Source organism: Salvelinus sp. IW2-2015, linkage group LG2 (assembly GCF_002910315.2).
Source record: "Salvelinus sp. IW2-2015 linkage group LG2, ASM291031v2, whole genome shotgun sequence".
Taxonomy (NCBI): Eukaryota; Metazoa; Chordata; class Actinopteri; order Salmoniformes; family Salmonidae; genus Salvelinus; species Salvelinus sp. IW2-2015.
In genome coordinates, this window is record NC_036839.1 from 34,363,625 (window position 1) to 34,386,122 (window position 22,498).

The following is a 22,498-nucleotide window of genomic DNA, read 5'->3' on the forward strand; positions in this document are numbered from 1 at the left end:
TTCTTTCTTTCTTTCTTTCTTTCTTTCTTTCTTTCTTTCTTTCTTTCTTTCTTTCTTTCTTTCTTTCTTTCTTTCTTTCTTTCTTTCTTTCTTTCCCCTCATTATCCCCCGCTAGACAGAGATGTGGTTTATGACTAGCAGGGTGTGTTCCGGTATGACCTCTGTAAGTATGACTACAGTAAATTAGGGCAAGGGGATATCTAGTCAGTTTTACAACTGAAGGCTTTCAACTGAAATGTGTCTTCTGCATTTAACCCAACCCCTCTGAATCAGAGAGGTGCGGGGGGCTGCCTTAATCGACATCCATGTCTTCGGCGCCCAGGGAACAGTGGGTTAACTGCCTTGCTCAGGGGCAGAACTTACAGTGGACTATATGAATAATGACTCACTAACTATGTGAAATATAGCCTATTCTGGACTCACTAACTATGTGAACTATAGCCTATTCTGGAGTGAACAAGGTATTCTCTCCCTCCCTCTTTTCTCTCCGTAGCAGATGAAGACCCTGGCCCACCGAAGACAGTCCGCCCCCTCCCTGGTCATCAGCAAAGCTCTTACCAAATCACGAAGCATGTCCAGGTACAGTAACAGCTTGTCAGATACCTCTATTCAACTAACTGCTACCTATCACTACATGTAGTCTCTATAGACAGTGCCCATACATAGGGTCAGGAGTCAGACCATATGATCAGGAACAAAAAGCACTGTTCCAGATGCAGCTATATTGTTTGCTCTCAACTTTTGACTTAGAAAGGGAAAGTAGGTCTGGTATCCACTCTAGGGGATTTATTCTCTTTCTAGGGCATAGTGATATCGTTCCCATCTTTCAGCACTGGCCTGACTTATGACAAAGCACATTCCCTGCAGGCCAATGCAGAGGGAGAATTGCCTCTTTTTCACTATCCATCATTGTTAGTTCTGACAAGGGGATTATAAAGTACAGCCATCAAAAGGTTTTTAATGTCTTTAGATTGAGGTGTGTATGCTCACGTGTTTTAATGTCTTTAGATTGAGGTGTGTGTGCTGACGTGTTTTAATGTCTTTAGATTGAGGTGTGTGCTCACGTGTTTTAATGTCTTTAGATTGAGGTGTGTGTGCTNCACGGTGTGTGCTCACGGTGTTTTTATGTCTTTAGATTGAGGTGTGTGTGCTCACGTGTTTTAATGTCTTTAGATATGTGTGTGCTCACGTGTTTTAATTCTTAGATTGAGGTATGTGCTCACGTGATTTAATGTCTTTAGATTGAGGTGTATGCTCCGTGTTTAATGTCTTCCAGATTGAGGTGTTGCTCACGTTGTTTTAATGTCTTCAGATTTGAGTGTGTGTGCTCACGTGTTTATGTCTTAGATTGAGGTGTGTGCTCACGTGTTTTAATGTCTTTAGATTTGAGGAGTGTGCTGACGTGTTTCAATGCTTTTAGATTGAGGTGTGTGTTGCTCACGTGTTAATGGTCTTTAGATTGAGGTGGTGTGTCACGTGTTTTAATGTCTTTAGATTGAGGTTGTGTGTGCTTCACGTGTTAATGTCTTTAGATTTGAGGTCGTGTGTGCTCACGTTGTTTTAATGTCTTTAGATTGAGTGTGTGTTGCTCACTGTTTTAATGTCTTTAGATTGAGGTATGGCTCACGTGTTTTAAGCTCTTTTAGATTGGTGTGTTGCTGACGTGTTTTAATGTCTTTAGATGGTGTGTGTGCTCACGTGTTTTAATGTCTTCAGATTTGAGGTGTGTGCTCACGTGTTTAATGTTCTTTAGATTGAGGTGTGTTGTGCTGACGTGTTTTAATGTCTTAGATTGAGGTGTGTGGTGCTGACGTGTTTTAATGTCTTAGATTGAGGTGTGTGTGCCACGTGTTTTAATGTCTTTAGATTGAGGTGTGTGCTCACGTGTTTTAATTGTCTTTAGATTGAGGTGTGTGTGCTCACGTATTTTAATTCTTTAGATGGGTGATGTGCTCACTTTTTTAATGTCTTCAGATTGAGGTGTTGTGTGCTCACGTGTTTAATGTCTTTAGATTTGAGTGTTGCTTCACGTGTTAATGTCTTTAGATTGAGGTGTGTGTGCTCACGTGTTTTATGTTCTTTAGATTGAGGTGGTGTGCTCACGTGTTAATGTCTGTAGATTGAGTGTGTGTGCTCACGGTTGTTTTAATGTCTTTTAGATTTTGAGGTGTGTGTGCTGAGTTTTAATGTCTTTAGATTGAGCTGTTGTGTGCTCATGTGTTTTTAATGCTTTAGATTGAGGTGTGGTGTGCTGACGGTGTTTTAATGTCTTTAGATGAAGGTGTTGTGCTCACGTGTTTGTAATGTCTTCAGATTTGAGTTGTGCTCACGTGTTTTCTAATTGTTCTTTTTTAGGGAATTTGAAAGGTTGGTTTTTTTTTTTGGTTTTTTTGGGCTTCCCCACGTGGTTTTTTTAACGTTTTTTTCCCTTTTTAGGGATGGAAGGTTTGGGTGTTGCTCACGTGGTTTTAATGTCTTAGATTGAGGTGTGTGTGCTCACGTGTTTTAATGTATTTAGATTGAGGGTGTGTGCTGACGTGGTTTAATGTCTTAGATTGAGGTGTGTGCTCACGTGTTTTAACGTCTTAGATTGAGGTGTGTGCCTCACGTGTTTTAATGTCTTCAGATCTGAGGTGTGTGCTCACGTGTTTTAATGGTCTTTAGATGAGGTGTGTGTGCTTCACGTGTTTTAATGATTTTAGATTGAGGTGTTGGGTGCCTCACGTGTTTTAATGTTCTTTAGATGAGGTGGTTTGCTCACGTTTTTAATGTCTTCAGATTGAGGTGTGTGTTGCTCCACGTGTTTTAATGTCTTTAAGATTGAGGTGGTGTGCTGACTTGTTTTAATGTCTTCAGATGAGGTGTGTGTTGCTCACGTGTTTAATGTCTTTAGATTGAGGTGTGTGTGCTCACATGTTTTAATGTTTCCAGAGTAGAGGGTGTGTTGCTCACGTTGTTTTAAGCTTAGATTGAGGTGTGTGTGCTCACGTGTTTTTAATGTTCTCAGATTAGGTGTGTGTGCTCACGTGTTTAATGTTACCTTAGGATGAGGTGTGTGTTGCCACGTGTTTTAATGTCTTTAGATTGAGGCGGGCGGGGGGGGGGGGGGCGGGGGGGCGGGCGGGGGAAAGGGGGGGGGGGGCGGCGGGCGGGCGGGGGGGGGCCTGTGTGTGCTCACGTGTTTTATGGTCTTTAGATGAGGTGTGTGTTCTCCACTTGTTTTAATGTCTTCAGATTTGAGGTGTGTTGCTGACTTGTTTAATGTCTTTAGATGAGGTGTGTGTGCTCACGTGTTTTAATGTCTTTAGATTGAGGTGTGTGCTCACGTGTTTTAATGTCTTTAGATTGAGGTGTGTCGTGCTCACGTGTTTTATGTCTTTAGATTGAGGTGTGTGCTCACGTGTAATGTCTTCAGACTTGAGGTGGTGTGCTACGTTTCTAATGTTTAGATGAGGCTGTGTGTGCTCAGTTGTTTTAATGGTCTTCAGATTTGAGGTGGTGCTCCGTGTTTTAATGTCTTTTATTTAGATTGAGGTGTGTGTGCCACGTGTTTAAGTTCTTTAGTTGGAGGTGTGTGTGCTCACGTGTTTAATGTCTTTAGATTGAGGTGTGTGCTCACGGTTTTAAATGTCTTCAGATTGAGGTGTGTGTGGCTCACGTGTTGTAATGTCTTTTAGATTGAGGTGTGGTGTTGCTGACTTTGTTTTTAATGTTCTTCAGATTGAGGTGTGTTGCTCACATGTTTAATGTCTAGTATGAGGTGTGTGGCTCACATGTTTTTAATGTCTTCAGATTGAGGTGTGTGTGCCAGTGTTTTAATGTCTTTAGATTGAGTGTGTGTGCTCACGTTTTTAATGTCTTCAGTTGAGGTGTGTTGTGCTCACGTTTTTAATGCTTTATTGAGGTGTGTGCTGACGTGTTTTAATGTCTTTAGATTGAGGTGTGTGTGCTTCACGTGTTTTAATGTTCTTTAGATTGAAGGTGTGTGTGCTCACGGTTTTAATGTTCTTTAGATTGAGGTGTGTGTTGCTCACGTGTTTTAATGTCTTTAGATTGAGGTGTGTGTGCTGACGTGTTTTAATGTCTTTTAGATTGAGGTGTGTGTGCTGACGTGTTTTTAATGTCTTTAATTGAGTGTGTGCTGACGTTTTTAATGTATTTAGATTGAGTTGTGTGTGCTCACGTGTTTTAATGTCTTTAATTGAGGTGGTTTGCTCACGGTTTTAATGTCTTCTTAGATTGAGGTGTGTGCTGACGTGTTTAATGTCTTAGATTGAGGTTTGCTACGTGTTTTAATGTCTTTAGATTGAGGTGTGTGTTGCTCACGTGTTTTAATGTCTTTAGATTGAGTGGGTGCTTCACGTTTTTTAATGTCTTTAGATTGAGGTGTGTGCTGGACGTGTTTAATGTCTTTTAGATTGAGGTGTGTGTGCTCACGTTGTTTGAATGTCTTTAGATTGAGGTGTGTTGCTCACGTGTTTAATGTCTTCAAGATTGAGTGTGTGTGCTCACGTGTTTATTATGTCTTTAGATGAGGTGTTGTGGCTCACGTGTTTTAATGTCTTTTAGATTGAGGTGTGTGCGACGTGTTTTAATGTCTTTAGATGTGAGGTTGTGTGCTCACGTGTTTTAATGTCTTAGATTGAGGTGTGTGTGCTGACGTGTTTTAATGTTCTTTTAGATTGAGGTGTGTGTGCTACGTGTTTAATGTCTTTAGATGAGGTGTGTGCTGACGTTGTTTTAATGTCTTTAGATTGGGTGTGTGTTGCTTGACGTGGTTTTAATGTCTTAGATTGAGGTGTGTGCTCACGTGTTTAATGTCTTTTAGATTGGAGGGTGTGTGTGCTCACGTGTGAGTCTCTGTGATTCATAAATTGATTAAGAATAGAGAACAGCATTGGTGTCACGCTGAACACCACAAATCATTTGTTCCCAGGAGACTTGAATTATAATTACAGCACTGCTAGGAAAATGTTTACAAGTCAAAACATACACATTTGTCCAGTGTTAGAGAAGCATGAAGAAAACCTTGTCCATGTTCTGCCTGTGTTGACATGTTTATGTGGTTTTCTATGCTGACTGCTTACCAGTGATTTTTATGCTGAGTGGAGCCATATTAAGGGTGTGAAACTGCGACCACTTAGGAGTGTTTGAGCTGAACACTTTTTGACACTTTAATGGTCATTCCCTCGTGGATGAGGTACTTATTGTGTTCTCATAGAGAGTGTGTTGTGTGCTGTGTGTGTGTGTTTGTGTGTGTGTGTGTGTGTGTGTGTGTGTGTGTGTGTGTGTGTGTGGTGTGTGTGTGTTGTGTGATGTGTGTTCGTGTGTGTGTGGTGTGTGTGTGGTTGGATGTTGCTGCTTGGTGGGTCGTGTGTGGTGTGTGTGTGTGTGTGTGTGTGTGTGTGTGTGCTGTGTGTGTAGAGTGTGTGTGTGCCCAGAGTTGCTGTGTGGGCCTTTCGCTCGTTCCTTTCGCTTAGGCCCTTATGTCACCCCTCCCCCCGTCACATCATCTAAAAGTCTCCTCATCCTGTCCAACTTTACGACTCCAGGCTAAAAGTCAGTCCCCACTGGAACAATATAATTACAGGACACAACTTCCACAGAGCACCCCGGCCTGGCCAGCAGTGAAATAGTATATGGAGGAGGGGGATATTAAAAAACTAAATGTAGTTTTTAGCAATATCAAGAAACCTGTTTTCCGATGGCCACCAGGCACCAGGTGTCATGCAGAGATTTCCTGTTGGAGAGTTTTATAACCAGAGCTTCACTTCTCTTATTATTTCTAATAGCCTGGGAGTCCTCTCTACTACCTTTCTACCCTGGCGTTTATATGACGCTATATACGGTACATTGACTATGGTCAGTGTCACACTAGAAACTTATGTTAGATACAAAACATGGCTTCTTGTCCTTCCCTTATGCTACCTTCATCACTCTCAACACCATGGCACCTTCAGCACTCCTTCTACCCTATTTTATGAAAGACAAAGTGTGTTGGCATTGCTTTCAAGAACCATGAAGTGGAGTTTTGAAAGAAACCACACTGGTGTAATTGTTATAAGACCCCATCTCGCCTGCTACAGGGGTCCACTCCATCTCGCCTGCCTTCAGGGTTCCACCTCCATCTCGCCTGCTTACAGGGGTCCACTCCATCTCGCCTGTGCACAGGTCACTCCAATCTCCCCTGCTACAGGGGTCCACTCCATCTCGCCTGCTTACCAGGGTCCACTCCATCTCGCCTGCTACAGGGGTCCACTCCATCTCGCCTGCTTACCAGGGGTCCACTCCATTCTCGCTGGCTAACCAGGTCACTCCATCTCCCTGCTACAGGGGTCCACTCCATTCTCGCCTGCTACAGGGTCCACTCCATCCTCGCCTGCTACAGGGTCCACTCCATCCCCCTGCTACAGGGTCCACTCCATCTCGCCTGCTACAGGGGTCCACTCCATCTCGCCTGCTTACAGGGTCCACTCCCATCTCCCTGCTACAGGGTCACTCCATTCTCGCCTGCTACAGGGTCCACTCCATCTCCCTGCTACAGGGGTCCACTCCATTCTCGCCTGCTTACAGGTCATCCATCTCGCCTGCTACAGGGGTCCACTCCATCTCGCTGCTAAGGGGTCCACTCCATCTCGCCTGCTTACAGGGGTCCACTCCATCTCGTTGCTACAGGGTCCACTCCATCTACCCTGCTTACAGGGTCCACTCCATCTCGTCGTGCTACAGGGTCCACTCCATCTGTCTGCTACAGGGTCCACTCCATTCTCCCTGCTACAGGGGTTCCACTCAATCTCCGTCTGCTACAGGGGTCCACTCCATCTCGTCTGCTACAGGGGTCCACTCCTCTTGTCTGCTACAGGGGTCCACTCCATCTCGGCCTGCTTACAGGGAGTCCACTCCATCTCCCTGCTACAGGGGTCCACCCATCTCCCCTGCGCTCAGGGGTCCACTCCATCTCGCCTGCTACAGGGGTCCCACTCCATCTCGTCTGCTACAGGGGCCACTCCATCTCCCCTGCTACAGGGGTCCACTCCATCTCCCCTGCTACAGGTCCATCCATCTCCCCTTGCTACAGGGGTCCACTTCCATCTCGTCTGCTACAGGGTCCCTCATCTCTCTGCTACAGGGGTTCAAATCCATCTCGTCTGCTACAGGGGTCCAATCCATCTCCCGGCTTACAGGGGTCCACTCCATCCTCGCCGGCTACAGTCCACTCCATCTCCCCTGCTACAGGGGTCCACTCCATCTCCCCTGCTACAGGGTCCACTCATCTCCCCTGCTACAGGGGTCCACTGCATCTCCCCTACTACCAGGGGTCCACTGGCAGCTCGCCAGCTACAGGGTCCGTTCCATCTCGTTCGCTTTACAGGGGTTTCATCCATCTCCCCTACTACAGGGTCCACGCCATCCTCGCCTGCCTACAGGAGTCCACTCCATCTCGTCTGCCTACAGGGTCCACTCCATCTCGTCTGCTACAGGGTCACTCCATCTCCCTGGCTACAGGGTCCACTCATCTCCCTGCTACAGCGGGTCCACTTCCATCTCCCCTGCACAGGGGGTCCACTGCCATCTCCCTGCTACAGGGGTCACTCCATCTTGGTCTTGCTACAGGGGCCACTCCATCTCGTCTGCTACAGGCCCACCCTCCATCTCCCCTGCTTACAGGGGTTCCGTTCCATCTCGTCTGGCTACAGGGTCCCACTCCATCCTCCCTTAAAGGGTCACTGCAGCTCGCCAGCTTACAGGGGTCGTTCCATCTCGTCTGCTACAGGGTCCACTCCTCCGTCGCTACAGGGTCCACTGCATCTCCCTGCTACAGGGGTCCACTCCATCTTGTTCTGCTACAGGGGTCCACGGCCATTCCCTGCTACAGGGTCCACTGCATCTTCCCTGCTACAGGTCCACTCCATCTCGTCTGCTACAGGGTCCACTCCACTCGTCTGCTACAGGGTCCACTCATCTCGTCTGCTACAGGGCCCTCCATCCCCTGCTACAGGGTCCACATCCATCTCCCTGCTACAGGGTCCACTCCATCCGTCTGCTACAGGGTCCACTCCATCTCGTCTGCTTACAGGGTCCCACTCATCTCGCCTGCTTACAGGGGTCCACTCCATCTCCCTGCCTACAGGGGTCCACTCCATCTTCGTCTGCTACCAGGGGTCCAATCCATCTCGTCTGCTACAGGTTCCAATCCATCTTCCCGGCTACAGGTCCACTCCATCTCCCCTGCTACAGGGGTCCACTCCATCTCCCTGCTACAGGGGTCCACTGCATCTCCCCTACGTACAGGGGTCCACTCCATCTCGTGTTGCTACAGGGGTCCACTGCAGCTCGCCAGGCTACAGGGGCCGTTCCATCTCGTCTGCTACAGGTTCATCCCATCTCCCCTACTACAGGGTCCACTACCATCTCGCCGGCTACAAGGGTCCACTCCATCTCCTACTACAGGGGTCACTCCATCTGTCTGCTACAGGGGTCCACTCCATCTCGCTGCTACAGGGTCCACTCATCTCCCCTGCTTACAGGGTCCACTCCATCTCCCTGCTACAGGGGTCCACTCCATCTCCCCTGCTAACAGGGTCCACTCCATCTCGTCTGCCTACAGGGGTCCTGGCATCTCGTCTGGCTACAGGGTCCATTCTCCAGTCTCAGTCATGACTAAAGCGGGGGGTCTACTCACATCTCTCCATGCTTACAGATGGTGGCCACTCTTCCCCTTATAGCTATACAGGGCAGTACCATTCTCCATTCTGACAGCTCGCCACTAGTTGAGAGCCCACTCCCGATCTCTGTCTGGTCCTAAACAGGTGTCCGAGCTTTCCAGACATCCCCCTGCTAGTCACAGGGGGTTGTCTGAGTGCTCCGATTTCTCCCCGTGCTTTGATTCACAGTGGGCCAGTCGTGCTCCAGTCGTCGTGTTCATGCTTATGTCATTGGTGGTGCTTACGTCCATGCTGCGCCCTGCGTGACAGGGGTCACTACTCCATCTCCGCTAACAATTGTTTCCAGGTGCCATTGCTTTGTCTAGCTACAGGGTGACAATCTCGATGCTCGTTGCTGGCGTAGCAGGTGGCAGCGTCGCATCCATCACAGGGGTGATCCAGCGTCATCTCGGCCATGCGTACAGTCCATTCGCAGTGCTCGCCAGTACAGGTCCACTCCATCTCGATGCGTACTTGTGGTTCCAGCGTCCAATCCTCCCCTACTTATCGGTTGCCGGAGCTGGCGCAGTCTGCGGTGCTGCTAGCGAGGTCCAGCTCATCGTCCCGCTGCTCATTGTCGGACGCTCAGTTCCCGGTGCTACGGTGGTCCACTCGCATCTCGCCTCTACGGGGCACATCACACTCCTACCCAAGCGGTGCACTCCATCTCACCTGCTACAGGGTCCCTCATCTCCACTGCTTACAGGTCCACTCATGCTCATCCTCGCTACAGGGCGTCCACTTCCATCTCGCCAGCATACATGCGGTTCCGCAGCTAATGACTGCTCCCCTGCTAAGCGGGTCCGACTGCATCTCCCCTGCTTACAGGGGTGCACACTCCATCGTCGCTACAGGTGTTCCACGTCCATGCTCCCTGCACAGGGCCACTCCATCTCCCCCCACAGGCCACTCATCTGTCTAGCTACCGGGCATCTCCCTGTACAGGGTCACCCCATACTCAAGCAAGCTAGCAGGGTACCATCCACCTCTCGCCAGGTACGAGGGGTTCACTTCCTAAACTACGCCAGCTATAGGTCACTGCATCCTCCCACTCACCAGGGCGTCACTCGATCTCGCTCGCTACAGCATCCACCTCCATCTTCTGCCAGCTACAGCGGTCTTCTCAGTCTCCCAACGGCTTTAAGGGGATCCATCCATCTCCCCGGCAATACAGAGTAACCACCTCATCTCCCCTTGCCTGACAGGGATCCACCATGCTCTCCCTGCTACAGGGCTCCAACAAGTCATCTCGCCCTGCCATACATGGGTAACACACGGTCCATCTCCCTGCTACGGGGTCCAACTTCCACCTCCCCTGCATACAGCCGTCAACTCATCTGCCTTCTAGCAGATCGCTCGTCCGATCCTCCCCTTGCTACAGGGGTCCGACTCCAGTCTCCGTGTAGCCGAATACATGGGAGTGGGTCCACTCCGTTTCGCCAATGCAGGGGTCACTCCGATTCTCGCCAGACTACAGGAGCATACGCGACGTCGCATCCTCGCCAAGATGACTGGAGGTTCCGGAACTCCCCTCCGCCAGCATCACAGGGTCCACTCCATCTCGGCCAGAGACCAGGGGTCCATACTCCAATGCTCGCCACGATACAGGGGAGGGGAGTACTCCACGTGCCATCTCGAGCTCGCGCAGTTACAGAAGGGTCCACTCCACTCCTCGCCTTCCAGATACAGTGTGCCAACTCTCCAGCAGTGCGCATGCGCCAATGTACAGGGGTTCCATCGGTCCATCTCGCCAGTTAGTCAGGGGGGTCGACTCCTCTCGCTCCTGCGTTAAACAGTGGCGCTCCACGTGCACATCTCCCCTGGGATGTGACAGTGGTCAACCCTGTAATCTACTCGAAGTCTCCCCCGACTGGACTACGAGGACCGGCTATCCTACTTACAGTTAGTCTCCTGCTAACAGGGGTCCACATCCATCTTGTCTGGATACACTGGATGACCATGTTAGATAAGGGAACAGATTGTGTATAGAAGCGGTGTGCAGGTGTGGTGTGAGTGTGTATATTTGACAAAGCTTGGGTGGTGGGAAAAGAGTAAAGTGATTGTAGTCCTCTTGGTCAGCTAAAGTTTGGATTATAAAATCCAATTGTCAGTAGGACGTCTTCATTCAAGACGTAACCATGGTATATTGGCAGCAGTGTGTTGGTGCAGTGTGCACTTTGGCTTATGGTCTTCACCATGGTTGACAAGATGGCTAACACACACACACACACACACGCATGTATACACACACACTGCACGTTAATCACAAGCACTTCACAGAGTGTCAGTGGTGATTGGTCTGGACAGTGTTTGTCTGGAGGAGAAGTCAAGCTAATGCTAACCCTTTTTGCACACACAACACACACACACACCACACACACACACACCAACACCACACACACAACACACACACACACACACAACACACCACCATAAACACACACACACATATATACACACACACACAACAACACACAACAAACAACACACACACACACACACATATATATATACACACACACATATATACACACACACACACACAAACATATACACACACACACACACGATAAACACGCAAACACACACACACCGCTAGGTCCAAACACACTGTTTGACAAACTGGTCAAAGTTCAAAAGTTACATAAGCCAATGAGATTTACATAAAGTTCCCCCCCTTGTTTCTTACCAAGGGGTCTTGTTAGCCACAATTTATTTACTTTTCCTCGGATTGTCATCATAAACTGCTAAACCTTTTGTGCACCTCAGAGAAGTCAAGTGCACTACTTGGGTCTAGACAGGTGCAGACAAATTGATAATAAATTAAAAGATATTGGACGCTGGGCCTCGACAATAAATTAGCTCAAGCTCTCAGGAGAGTTGTTGCCATTCATTGTTGGAGGTATATGGTAGAGAAAACACCCACACTGTAACGAAACTCTAATTCTTCCTCCTCTCGACGAGGAGAGGAAGAGAGGGATCGGAAGACCAATTTGCAGCGAGGTATGATGACATAATGAACTTTACTAACAAGACGAAACTAAACACACGAAGAACACTTGATAATTTTTACAAAACAACAAAACGAAGTAGACAGACCTGAACGAGAGAACTTACATAAAACATGAAGAACGCACGAACAGGAACAGACTACATATACTAACGACAACGAAACAGTCCGTGTGGTGCGAACATACACTGACACGGAAGACAACCACCCACAAACAAACAGTGTGAAACAGCCAACCTATATATGGTTCTCAATCAGAGGAAAACGTCAAACACCTGTCTCTGATTGAGAACCATATAAGGCTAATTTCAAGTGACCTAAACAAGAAACACAAAACATATAATGCCCACCCCAACTCACGCCCTGACCAACTAAACACATACAAAAATAACATAAAACAGGTCAGGAACGTGACACACACACAGAATTTAACCAGAGCAAAGCAAAAGGACAGTTGTCCTATAAGGATGTGTAATGTGTCTGTCTGGGGATACAGAGCAGGAGGGTCACAGGGCTTAGAGAACATACATAGTGTGGAGATGAGGTAGGGTTGTGTGTGAGTGTGGCATCTGAGGGACAGCTGTTCATCCAGCTGCTGTCCACTGGGGGGTCTCTTCTTACAGATGTTCTCATCACACTGCGCGGGGGGTCACAACAACACATCTGGACCAGGGTGACCTCATCTCCTGGCTGCAGCCCCCGGTAACCTTGACACACCCCACCAGAGTCTAGGTGTTTATTTTTATTTTTTTATTTTTTCACCTTTATTTAACCAGGTAGGCTAGTTGAGAACAAGTTCTCATTTGCAACTGCGACCTGGCCAAGATAAAGCATAGCAGTGTGAACAGACAACACAGAGTTACACATGGAGTAAACAATAAACAAGTCAATAACATGGTAGAAAGAAAGAGAATCTATATACAATGTGTGCAAAAGGCATGAGGTAGGCAATAAATCGAATAATTACAATTTAGCAGATTAACACTGGAGTGATAAATCATCAGATGATCATGTGCAGGAAGAGATACTGGTGTGCAAAAGAGCAGAAAGTAAATAAATAAAAGCAGTATGGGGGGTGAGGTAGGTAAATTGGGTGGGTAGTTTACAGATGGACTATGTACAGCTGCAGCGATCGGTTAGCTGCTCGGATAGCAGATTTTTGAGGGAGATAAAAGTCTCAACTTCAGAGATTTTTGCAATTCGTTCCAGTCGCAGGCAGCAGAGAACTGGAAGGAAAGGCGTCCAAATGAGGTTTTAGCTTTAGGGATGATCAGTGAGATACACCTGCTGGAGCGCGTGCTGCGGGTGGTGTAGCCATCGTGACCAGTGGAACTGAGATAAGGCGGCACTTTACCTAGCATAGCCTTGTAGATGACCTGGAGCCAGTGGGTCTGACGACGAACATGTAGCGAGGGCAGCCGACTAGGGCATACAGGTCGCAGTGGTGGGTCGTATAAGGTGCTTTAGTAACAAAACGAATGGCACTGTGATAAACTGCATCCAGTTTGCTGAGTAGAGTGTTTGAAGCTATTTGTAGATGACATCGCCGAAGTCGAGATCGGTAGGATAGTCAGTTTTACTAGGGTAAGTTTGGCGGCGTGAGTGAAGGAGGCTTTGTTGCGGAATAGAAAGCCGATTCTTGATTTGATTTTGGATTGGAGATGTTTGATATGATCTGGAAGGAGAGTTTGCAGTCTAGCCAGACACCTAGGTATACTTATAGATGTCCACATATTCTAGGTCGGAACCGTCCAGGGTGGTGATGCAAGTCGGGCGTGCGGGTGCAGGCTGACTGCGTGTATTTCCTGACTGACTGCGTGTATTGGTTCCTGACTTCCCTGAACAGTTGCATATCGCGGGGGCTCTTCGATGCTATTGCAGTTCGCCACAGGATGTTTTTGTGCTGGTCGAGGGCAGTCAGGTCTGGAGTGAACCAAGGGCTATATCTGTTCTTGGTTCTGCATTTTTTGAACGGAGCATGCTTGTCTAATATGGTGAGGAAGTAACATTTAAAGATGTGTGGGGTACATCAAGGAAAGCCAGTGTGACCATAATCAGGATAAGAGGGTGGTGCCATTCTTTAGGCATTCTGATTGGCTACTAGGTCTGATATAGTGATGGCAGGCTCATCAATATTCACAATTCTCTCTCTAAAGGTATGCTGGGACATTAGTATGCTGTGTTGTGCTGTTGTCTCACAGGGTTGGGCTTAGAGGCCTTACCCCACAGGAGCCCCCCGAGAATAAACAACCAGCATTGTGTCTGAAAAGTCAACATCTCGCTCCACAGGACTGTTCCCCAACAAAAATGGCCGTGTATGTGGTGTGTATGCAAATTACCTCTTTGTCCAATTTATCAACATTATATGACACACAATGGGGTTGTTAGCCAATCATCCATCAGCTTCAATGGAACAGGAGCTCAGCTGCCAATAAACCATTCAGGGAAAGGGATGTGAGTTGAATATGGAAGTTTGGTGTCTGTATAGAAGGAGAGATATTATGTGAATCTGTTCTGTGTGTGTGTGGACTCTTTGACTTAGGCACTTCCTTGATATATTATGTATTAAGAAAAGCGGTTAGAGAAGGAAGGGGTGATATGGTTTTATAATCTCCCTGAGAGCCGTTGAAGCTTGTTCTAAGTGGTCTTCTGTTATGGTGTTAGTTATGTTTATATTTCAGAATTTTTAGGGGTCCAGGGGTATGAACCTCTCCCAATTTTCCCTCCTACAAATTGCACCCTTGTTTTGAATCATGGTTTCGGCCTTTAATACTCATCCAGAAGCAATGAATCAATAGGAAACTGAAGACCTTAGTCTGTGGTTCTCGTTCACTCACTCTTTTTGGAATAGGAAGAGCTCTAAAAACACAGAAAGACCAAGGCACGTCGGAGTCACTCTGTCTTCCATTAGGTAATTACAATACATCACTGATTAATTACACAAGTCAATGACAAAAGAGATCTGTAATATGGGTGTGGAGGGATATTTGATGCCAAGCTTTTGGTTCTTCCCAGTGTTAGGAAGAAACTGTTTGAAGGGAGTTCTCTGGGGTTGGTGGTTAGGATGATTTGTGTGTGTGCGCCCGTGTGTGTACAGGGCCATTATCTCTCGAATGGGAGCTGAGAATCCGATCTTACTGCCTGCTGTAAACAGGAAAGGACAGAGCCCTGCAACTATTTCCGTTGTTCCTGGAAAAAGGCCAACTTCCATCTGCTGTACTTGCCCATGGCAGATATTGACATCATTCAGAAAGAGGTATCTTCCCCTAGAACCTGATACAGACGTTATATCTGTGTGCTTCTGTGTGTCTTTGCATGTGTGATTGTATGACCAGAATTTGGAGCACAGGGTTCATCCATAAACACAACCCAGGGGACCACACCTCCTCTCATTCTGACCCCAAACAGTTATCTGCCTGACCCATTGGCCCATTGGGAGCCAACGTGAAATGACCCCTCTACCTTGTGATGACCTGGTTATTCTAACAGTGTGTGATGTGTGTGTGTGTTGACAGGGAGAACTGCCTGTCCCCAGTCAGCCCAGAGAAGTGTCCCCTGGTGCAGGCGTTCCTCTCTCCATGGAGGGTGTTCCTGGCCCACGCCCACACCCAGCTGCAGACCGGTTTACAGACGCAGGAGAGACACCTCTTCCTCTTCACTGACACACTCCTTATCGCCAAGGCCAAGTGAGTTTCTCTCTCTCTSTGTGTGTGTGTGTGTTTGTGAGTGAGAGAGAGAGAGAGGGGGGAGCTAAAAACAGCATTCCATCTCTTTTCCCTGCAGCAAGTCTAAAAACACCCGTTCCAGGTCTGTGAGACATATCCCTCTCTTATCCCATCTTCCCTCCCTCCCTCTACTCCATCCCTCCATCGCTCCTATCCAGCCTATAATTACCTCTCAGCCAATCAAATCCATCTTATCCATCCCAGATCAAAGACCACTCATCAGCGCCCGAGGTGCTCCCCACCCACAACACAACCTTCAGGCAACGATCAGGGTGTTGAACCAACGTTGCTGAGATGTTGTGGCAGCAGAACTGGGCCTCTCTCTCCAACCTATATTCAACATCACGTGCCCCTGGGTGGAGCTGACCCATACAGTGGAGACAGCTATAATTACATTATGGGTGAAAAATAGTCGGCTAGGAAGTTAGGAAGAAGTAAGTGTGTGTATCAGAGGTGTGCACGTGTGCACAGACAGAGTCATGTGTACAGTATATAGGTTTATTTATGTGTATGTATTGTGGCAGACCAGGGGGTTTGATCTAGACGTTTACACAAATCAGACACGGACTAGTGTTATAACTCAGTTTCAAGGGTGTTTATTTAAACCAATAAAGAAAAGGACCGGTCGAGACCTGACACGTCCAGCAGAGGGAGCCACCGCCCTGTGATGTAGACTCCATCTGTCACCAGGCCTCGATGAGTCTCCCCCTGGTGGCTTGTCCTGTGTCGCAGGCATCCATCTGCACCAGCATCGGTACCTGGAAATCGGGCCTCAGGGGAGCACAGGGCTTCCTTCAAGCGCCTGAACGCCGCTTTGGCCTCATCTGACCGCTTCACTGTTTTCGGGAGGCGGGCCCTGGTCAGATCGGTAAGGGTAGAGGCTATAGCCGCAAAGTTGGGGATAAACCGGCTATAGTATCCCGCCAGCCCCAGGAAGGACTTGACCTGTGTTGGTGCGGGGAACGGGCTAGTCACAAACCGCCTGGACCTTCCTCTCCTGGAGCTTGACGTTCCCACATCCAATCAAATACCCCAGGTACTCCACCTCCTCGAACACCAGCTTGCATTTCTTGGGATTCGCTGTCAACCTGGCTTGTCTGAGCGTGTCCAGTACCGCTTGGAGGCGCATCGGGTGCTCTTCCCAGCCTTGGCTGTGGATGATGATGTCATCCAAATAGACTGCTGCGTACTGTTGGTGGGGTTGGAGGTCTCGGTCCATCAGGCGCTGGAACGTGGGTGGCGCTCCATGGAGACCAAACGGGAGGACCCGGTATTGGTATAAGCCGTTCGGTGTCGAGAATGCCATCTTCTTCCGGTAGGAGGTTACCAAGGGTACCAGCCAATATCCCTTGGTCAGCTCCAGGGTGCTGAAGGCCTTTCCCAACCGGTTGATGAGCTCGTCCAACCTCGTCATGGGGTAGTTGTCAAACAAACTGATGTCGTTCACCCCTTGGAAGTCATTGCAGTTTGAGCACCAACACGATGGGGCTGCACCATGCACTGTGGGACTCCTCGATGACTTCCATCCTCAGCATAGCCTCCACCTCCTGCTTCACGGCCTTCCTTCGTGCCTCTGGGATCCGGTATGGCCTCTTTTGTACCGTTTCTCCAGGCCGGGTGAGGACGTGGTGTTGAATGAGGGTCGTTCGGCCCGGCTTCTCGGAAAACACGTCGGTGTTCCGATCGATGAGCTCCTGGAGCGCTTGCTTCTGGGCCAGTCTGAGGTCCTCATTGCTCGGGACCAGTTGATATTCCGGGTTTTGTCCACAACACGGCCAAGGCTGTCCTTACGTGCCACCTCTTCAATTGATTCACGTGGTAAATCTGTTGGGGTTTCCGTCTCCCCGGCTGCCTTACGCAGTAATTTATGGGTCCCAGCTTCTCTTTCACCTCGTAAGGCCCGTGCCGTGTTGTCCGGAACTTACTTTCTGTGGTGGGGATTAAAACTAGCACCTTGTCACCCACATGGAACTCTCGGGGCTGGGTACCCCGGCTTGGGCGCACTCGGCCTTCTCCATATGTTCCCTTACCAATGGCCATATGGCTGTCATCCACTCCCTCATCGTCTATACGTGTTCCACCACACAGCGTAAAGGGGTTGGCTGGGCTTCCCACACCTCCTTGCCAAGATATAGTGGGCCGCATGGTCTCCTCCCAAAAGGGGAAAACCCAGTGGAGGCTTGGGGCACTTCTCGGATRGAGAACATTAGGTGGGGTAGTAGCTGGTCCCAGTTCTTCCTGTCCCGCTCAATGACCTTCCGCAACATTTGTTTGAGAGTCTTATTTAACCGTTTGATGAGCCCATCCGTCTCCGGATGAAAGACGGAGGTCCGTATCTGCTTTATCCATAAGAGAGCACACAAATCTTTCATTAGTCGGGACATGAACTCAGTACCTTGGTCAGTCAGGATCTTGTTCGGGATGCCCACCCGGCTGAAGAGGTGGAACAGCTCCCGCCGATTCCCTTGGAGACTGCCGCCTGTAGGGGAATGGCCTCGGGATATCGGGTCGCATAATCTAATATTACCAGGATGAACCGGTGTCCTCGAGCCATTTTTTCCAGGGGCCCACTATGTCCATGGCGATGCGTTCAAATGGCACTCCGATGATCGGTAGGGGAACCAGCGTTTTCCGGAAGTGTGCTTTAGGGGTGGTGATTTGAAACTCCGGGCAGCTGCAGCAATAGTCTTCCACGGCGCACCTCATCCCTGGCTATCGTTCAGGCAAATGAGAAATAAGTGCACTCAGGATATCCGGAAGGCCAAAGTCAGTTATTTTAAGGAGCAGTTCCTTCTCTGTGGGTCTAACCCCAAGAAGTTCTGGAAAACGGTTAAAGACCTGGAGAATAAACCCTCCTCCTCACAGCTGCCCTTGATGTTGATGATGTGGTTGTTACTGAAAGAAGCACATAGCTGAGCTCTGTAATCACCACTTCATAAGTCAGGATTCCTATTTGACTCAGCCATGCCTCCCTGTCCGTCCAACATTTCCTTATCTCTCACCCCTTCTAATGCAACTATCCCCGATGCTTCTCTCTCTTTTTCCCCTGCCCCTCGACAAAGTTTCTCCCTGCAGGCAGTCACTGAGTCCGAGGTGCTAAACGAGCTACGTAAACTTGACCCCAAAAAAACATCTGGGTCAGATGGTTTAGACCCTTTCTTCTTTAACTTCTCTAGGATATGTGGGACGCTACCGTCCCACTTGGCCAATAGCCAGGGAAAATGTAGAGCGCCAAATTCAAAAAAATTATATAAAATCAAACTTTCATTAAATCATGCATGTAAGATACCAAATTAAAGCTACACTCGTTGTGATCCAGCCACCATGTCAGATTCCAAAAAGGCTTTTCGGCGAAAGCATAAGATGCTATTATCTGATGATAGCACAATGTCAACAAAGAGAGAGTAGCATATTTCAACCCTGCCGGCCCTACTCAAAACGCAGATATAAAATATAAAACATGCATTACCTTTGACGAGATTCTTTTGTTGGCACTCCAATATGTCCCATAAACATCACAAATGGTCCTTTTGTTCGATTAATTCCGTCCATATATATCCAAATTGTCCATTTATTTGGCGCGGTTGATCCAGAAAAAAACAGCTTCCAATTTGCGCAAAGTCACTACAAAATTACCTCTAAACTTTGCCAAAACATTTCAAAGTACTTTTGTAATACAACTTAAGGTATTTGTAAACGTTAATAATCGATCAAATTGAAGACGGGTCTATCTGTTTTCAATACAGGAGATCAACAAACTAACGCAACTTTTTTTAGTCTTGCGCAACTCCCAAACAGTACACATGACGTTACACTGCTTCCTGATGGCCTTCTTCTTCATTGCACAAATGAATAACCTCAACCTATTTCCTAAGACTGGTGACATCCAGTGGAAGCAGTAGGAACTGAGAACAGAGTGATTAGAAATCTGGCTTCCCAATGAAAACTCATTGAACAGACAGTGACTTAAAAAAAATACAAAATTAATGGTTAGTCCTCGTGGTTTTGCCTGCTACATAAGTTCTGTTATACTTACAGATATGATTCAAACAGTTTTAGAAACTTCAGAGTGTTTTCTATCCAAATCTACTAATAATATGCATATCTTATATTCTGGGGATGAGTAGAAGGAAGTTGAAATTGGGCACGCTATTTATCTAATAGTGAATTTGCTGCCCCCTATCCTAGAGAAGTTAAGGTTGCTGCTCCTATCATCGCTAAGCCTATCTCCAACCTTTTTAACCTGTCTCTCCTGTGGGGAGGTTCCCATTGCTTGGAAGGCAGCCACAGTTCATCCTTTATTTAAAGGGGGAGATCAAACTGATCCTAACTGTTTTAGGCCTATTTCTATTTTGCCCTGTTTATCAAAAGTGTTGGAAAAACCTGTCAATAATCAACTGATTGGCTTTCTTGATGTCTATAGTATTCTCGCTGGTATGCAATCTGGTTTCAGCTCAGGTTATGGATGTGTCACTGCAACCTTAAAGGTCCTCAATGATATCACCATTGCCCTTGATTCTAAGCAAGACGGTGTTGCTATTTTTATTGACTTGGCCAAAGCTTTTGATACGGTAGACCATTCCATTCCTGTGGGAGTATTGGTGTCTCTGATGGGTCTTTGGCCTGGTTTGCTAACTACCTCTCTCAAAGAGTTCAGTGTATAAAGTCAGAAAATCTGCTGTCTCAGCCACTGCCTATCACCAAGGGAGTACCCCAAGGCTCAATCCTAGGCCCCACGCTCTTCTCAATTTACATCAACAACATAGCTCAGGCAGTAGGAAGCTCTCTCATCCATTTATATGCAGATGATACAGTCTTATACTCAGCTGGTCCCTCCCCGGATTTTGAGTTAAATGCTCTACAACAAAGCTTTCTTAGTGTCCAACAAGCCTTCTCTACCATTAAGCTTGTTCTGATCACCTCCAAAACAAAGGTCATGTGGTTTGGTAAGAAGAATGCTCCTCTTCCCACAGGTGTTATTACTACCTCTGAGGGTTTAGGCTTATACAAGTACTTGGGAGTATGGCTAGATGGTGCACTGTCCTTCTCTCAGCACATATCAAAGCTGCAGGCTAAAGTTAAATCTAGACTTGGTTTCCTCTATCGTAATCGCTCCTCTTTCACCCCAGCTGCCAAACTAACCCTGATTCAGATGACCATCCTACCCATGCTAGATCACAGAGACATAATTTAAAGATCGGCAGGTAAGGGTGTTCTCGAGCGGCTAGATGTTCTTTACCATTCGGCCATCAGATTTGCCACCAATGCCCCTTATAGGACACATCACTGCACTCTATACTTCTCTGTAAACTGGTCATCTCTGTATACCCGTCACAAGATCCACTGGTTGATGCTTATTTATAAATCCCTCTTAGGCCTCACTCCCCCTATCTGAGATATCTACTGCAACCCTCATCCTCCACATACAACACCCGTTCTGCCAGTCACATTCTGTTAAAGGTCCCCAAAGTACACACACATCCCTGGGTCGCTCCTCTTTTCAGTTCGCTGTAGCTAGCGACTGGAACGAGCTGCAACAAACACTCAAACTGGACAGTTTTATCTCAATCTCTTCATTCAAAGACTCAATCAAGGACACTCTTACTGACAGTTGTGGCTGCTTTGTGTGATGTATTGTTGTCTCTACCTTCTTGCCGTTTGTGCTGTTGTCTGTGCCCAATAATGTTTGTACCATGTTTTGTGCTGCTACCATGTTGTGTTGCTCCCATGTTGTTGCTATGTTATGTTGTGTTGCTACCATGGTGTGTTGTCATGTGTTGCTGCCTTGCTATGTTGTTGTCTTAGGTTTCTCTTTATGTAGTGTTGTGTTGTCTCTCTTGTCATGATGTGTGTTTTGTCCTGTATTCATATTGGATTTTTTTATTTATTTTTATCCCAGGCCCACGTCTCCGCAGGAGGCCTTTTGCCTTTTGGTAAGCCGTCATTGTAAATAAGAATTTGTTCTTAACTGACTTGCCTCGTTAAACAAAGGTTAAATAAATACATTTAAAATCCTGGCCAGTGGAACCGTGCGGCGATCCGTTCCCGGGTTTTCTCCATTCCCAGGTGCGCCCCCAACAAATAAGTGTGGACCAGCTGAAGAACAGTTCCGACGTACTGGCGGGGCAGCACCAACACTTTTTGAAGTTCCACCTGATACAACAGCTGGCCATCCACCGCTATCACCTGGGCCGCGGCGGCTTTTGGATCCTCCCACTGGGTGGTCCCAAACTGTACCATCAGGGGTCTCAGGGCAGGTATCTCTGCGGGTTGGTTCGTAGACCCGGGGCTGGCAACCACTTGCTTCGGGGTCGCACAGGCGGCAGTCCGACCCCGCTCTCGTCGGTCGACGGCTCATACTCTTTTTCCAAGCTCGTGCCTCCACAGTTCCGTGAACAGAGGACAATCTCGTCCCACAAGGAGGGGTACTGGACAATTCAGGTACGGCACCTACCACCATCTGGCAGCTCCCTTGTGGCATCACGATGGTGGCCTGCCCGGTCGAATACCGCTTGGTGTTGCCGTGAACACAGGAGACGGACATCTCCTCACCACGGTCGGTCGGATGGGCCAGCAGGCGCGCTTGTACAAGCGTTACCACACTCCCGGAATCGAACAGAGCGTGGGTGTCGTGACTGTTGACTTTCACCGGGACCATGGGTGCTGGTGGTTCGCTGTGGGCCCAACAGGATGTGACGTGGTTTACTGCATGGCCCGTCCCGTCTCCGGGGCACGCTGATGGCATCAACTCATCTCGACCCTGGCAATTCGAGAGTGGAAATCTGTCATCAAGTTAAAGGGTGGCTACTTTGAAGAATCTCAAATGTTTGGGTTACTACATTATTCCATAAGTGTTATTTCATAGTTTTGATGTCTTTACCATTATTCAACAATGTAGATTTTTTTTATTTTTATATATATATATATAATGTAGGAATGTTGAGAATTCGACCATGGATATTAAATAATGTACTGTATGTGCTCAGAAATATGTGATTCAGTGTGTGTGTGTGTGCTAGTATGTTAAACTGTTTGTGACCCTCTTGTGTTTCCTGCAG

General features: G+C 47.7%; 1 pseudogene; it reads left to right on the forward strand.

The window, feature by feature from the left end:
* LOC111978892 (rho GTPase-activating protein 20-like) overlaps positions 1-22,498 on the forward strand; it is a 51,553-nt pseudogene that overhangs the window by 8,829 nt on the left and 20,226 nt on the right.